At 45.2% G+C, this 3778-nt stretch overlaps 1 protein-coding gene across 2 annotated transcripts in view; it reads left to right on the top strand.

Annotated features, from left to right (window-relative positions):
* The first annotated feature begins 71 nt into the window (after positions 1 to 71).
* The window catches only part of LOC102677579 (protein TANC2), a 44172-nt gene continuing 40465 nt past the window's right edge, over positions 72 to 3778 (top strand). The window contains exon 1 of one of the 2 annotated variants that reach the window (XM_006620284.2): positions 72 to 188. The gene's annotated coding sequence lies outside the window, so the exon portion shown is untranslated. The remainder of the gene's footprint in view (positions 189 to 3778) is intronic. The other variant, XM_006620286.2, reaches the window with a different exon arrangement.

The raw sequence follows: 3778 nt of genomic DNA, 5'->3' as shown, positions 1-3778 counted from the left end.
TTTTTTTTTTTTTTTTTAATCAACTCGATTAAAGGGATTCGATCGAGAGTGAAAGAGGAGGAGGAGGAGGAGGAGGAGGACGAAAGAAGAGGAGAAAGAAGGAAAGTGGCGTTGCTCCGTGGAACGCGAGAGATAACCCGAGAGTCGACGTCCCGACGCTGCTGCTATTTCGAGGCTGAAACACACCGGTAAGCTTTTGTGTCCCACAGTCTCACCGCCGACCAGTCTCTTTTTCGTTGGCGGATTTAAGGTGCATAACTGGCGAGCTTCCGCACGTTCGATCACGGCTTGTACACATGGAAAAAAGGGGAATGCGTTGAAGGGTCCTTTTTTCGAGATTCCAAGCTGGACCGCGTTCTCGACGTGCCTTTAACTCAGAGAGACAGTTTCTCCCCGTTGGCTAAAATCGTTCGTCCTTCCAAGGGGAATTCGGTCTCCTTGCTCCCGTCCGATCTTTTTTACGCCAACGCGAAACAATCTCGATAGGATCTGTTCCCCTTCCTGTTATGCGTTAACTCGTTGTTAAACATCAAAGACGTACGATCGATCCGTTTGTTTTCATTCAAAGCACGACTGGAAGATTCTATTCTCAGAGCGTATCGCTCTTCAACCAAGCTTCGATCAAGCTTCGATCAGCTGACAGGTTTTGATTCGTTCTGCGATTCCATCGATCGTTAGACGTGTCTTCTATTGGAGGAGACTTGTGGGATTCATTTTATTCGTTCGCATTTTTCGTTCCACAAAATTTGCCCGATCGAGTTTCTTTTTTTCATCTATATAAGATTTCTCTATTTATTCTTTCACTGGAAGATAAAAAAAAAATCAAAATTCCTGCTATCCATATTTCCTATCCATAGATATCTAACGAGATCTTCTTGTGGGTTCCACTTAATACAAGTTTTTTTTCTTTTTTTTTTTCTTCTTTTTTTTCCTCCGTGCACGAGGAGAATTCTTTCACGCGTTTTATAACACGCGAACGTGATATCGGGCAATGTGATTGGGCCTCGAGGGAGCGTGGAGAGCGGAAATAGAGCTTCCTCTACGACGCGATGATCCCTCGTTGGAACAAAATCCCTTTTGCGTGGCGAAGGGCGGCCGCCACGTCTGAATCCCTCCCTCTCCCCTCGTTCTGTCGATGCTAATGCTCGTTGCATCCGTAGGTACAACGGCATCGGGGTGCTATTTTTGTCGGCTGCCTACAGTTACTAGTAGGCACCCTCTTGCGAGCAGCCGGAGGCCGGGACTCGCGCCTCGATACCCTCGATTCTCGGCGCGGGCGCGTGCCAACGCTCGTTCATCCGGGTCATTAGACATCTCCTACCTCTCTGTCCTCGTGGCCAAAAATGATGGACGAGTCGAATATGAATACTCGAAGTGTGAAGTGAAGAAAAATCACGGCGAGAAATCCGGGACGGGATGATCGTAGGAATGCTTTTCATTCGAGTCGGAAGATAATTATTTTAGAATTTAAGAGAATTGTAAGAAATATTGCGAAGACTTGATTCGATGAGAATATTTTTCTTTTAAATCGAAAGTCTAAGTGTTCGATTAAGTGTTTTTATTTTAGAGATAACGAGGTGGAAGGAAAATGGAATAAATACTTTTACATTATATATTCTGTTTTTAAAAGATCCTGTATTGATCAATTTAACAAGCTAGAAACGTAGACAATCGATCAAATTGCCCTGTAAGTAGGTTTGACAATTTCATAGACAGAGGCGCACGTGTCTGTCATCCTGCAGGCGCGCGTGCCCCGCATTAACGTCTAGCATAGATGAGTCTCGAAAATAAGGGGTCGAGGGAATGCATCAAGTGAAAAAGAGGATCAGAGGAAAAACCTACGAACATCTGAACATCTGAAAATGGGGGAGATATCTGAACCGGCATTCGATCTATATTTGTTCCTCGAAAACAGGATGGAATGGAATTCAATAAATAATCGTCGATGGATCGAAAGCATCCTAATCAAACGATTTCAACCGATTTCGTCGCGAATTCAGAGAAAAAATTCCTGTGAAAATAAAATTTCGTTCTTCTAAAACGAAGTAGATCCGATCGAACCGATTCGTTGCAATAATCTCCAAATGATGAAGGTATCTGGACCAGCATATTTCGTTCTATATTTGTTCCTCGAAAGCAGAATGGAATGGAAGTCGATAGATCGAAGACGACTCGATCGGATCGAGTCTCGAACCGATTTATCCCGGTAAGAAATTCGATCTTGGAGTTAGGAAAGGCTAAATATAACCAGGAAGTAACGTCGGTAGCGATTTACGTATGTTCTCGTCACCTTCTGGGCCCAGCACGCGCATAAACCACGTGCAAGTAGGGTTAAGCCCCTGACAGAAGTTCCGACCGCGTTATTGCATTAGCCCCGGGGGCACGTGCGTGCGTGGGTGCGAAGGGCAGAGAATTAGTAAGTGGCGTTCGAGGCGTGAAGGGTGTCGTTGAGGTGCGTGCTCTGCCAAGTTCGTTCAACTCGAGAGGGTCGGGAGAGCATCGAGAGCAGGCTGAAAGACTCGCCGCCTTGGCGGTCGAAAAGCTTGGAAATTTATCTTTGAGCTTTATAAATCTAAAGAGTCTAAAGAGTCGCGCTTGCGCTCTTTCCACGGCAATCTTGAGAGATGTTTCTGGAAGAGATTTTTTTGGAGTAATCGTTTTTTTTTTTTTGAAATAGAAAGAAAATAAAGATTACGTAAGTACGTTCGCATCATGTACGTTCCACGTTTTCGAAATCTTCGTTAATGAAATGCAACGAACGATGATACGATTCCCAAGGGGACGAAGTAAACGCGTCTCGTGAGAACTCATTGACAGGATCTGGAGCGAAACAGACGCAAACGATGCATCCTGTCGTTAACGTTGCCAGTCGCGCATCAATTACAACAATCGCGTGCGATCGCACGAATTATTTCGTTTCCACCGGCTGTATCATTCCCTCCGGCATTCGTGTTTATACGAATAACGTATCAGAGTCTCGGTTCTCGTATCTTTTTTCTCTGGGCCAGGAATGGATGACGTTATCGGGGGATCGCTTCCGGTGATTTAATTATAGCAACAAATCCCTATGCACGCGTATGCCAAAGGTCGTTGGTAAATATGGCAAAGGAAATATGGAAGGTTTCAAGAATTTCCGCAATTTCTTTTTTCTTTTTTTTTTTTTTCTTTTAATTTATTCTCCTTTCGATGGTCTCTTATTTCTTAAGAGACGAAACTTCCGACACGATTCCGTTTCATCCGTGGCGCCGTTAGCAGAACGGGAGCAAAAAGGAACGTGGAAGAAGATGGAGAAAAAGTAAAATAAAATCGATGATTTCCTTTCGCCTCGACGTGGAGCGGAAGGAGAGGAAAGAACGCGATCCCGGGTGGGGGAGAGTGTCTCCTAAGAATAGAAAAATTCTTTTTTGTCGTCGCGTCCTTCCGTCGCGCAATTGTCGGGGGAGTCTCGAAATTGTATACCTGGGCGATAGAAAACAATCTCAGAGAACTGGTCCACACGATGACTGCGGAGAATCTCTTCCCCCAGACGCTTCAGTGACGTCGGCCTCAGACGGCTCTGATCCTAAATGCAACCGCGTTTAAAAATATCAATTCCTGGAACGGTTCGCAGAAATCGAGCAGCGAGATATTTAGTCCTCTCTCTTCCTTTTCTTTGTTCCATGTATACCGCCGCGGAGACCCCCCGCGAACCTAAAGGCGTGGTTACAACCACCGCTCTGTGCTTGGTATATACACGTGCATCCGCTGCTCCGGCATACAAAGACCGAGAGAAATTATG

Source organism: Apis dorsata, unplaced genomic scaffold (genome assembly GCF_000469605.1).
Source record: "Apis dorsata unplaced genomic scaffold, Apis dorsata 1.3 scaffold_499, whole genome shotgun sequence".
Taxonomy (NCBI): Eukaryota; Metazoa; Arthropoda; class Insecta; order Hymenoptera; family Apidae; genus Apis; species Apis dorsata.
The sequence above is the reverse complement of the archived record's forward strand: the minus strand, read 5'-3'. Positions and strand labels throughout refer to the sequence as shown.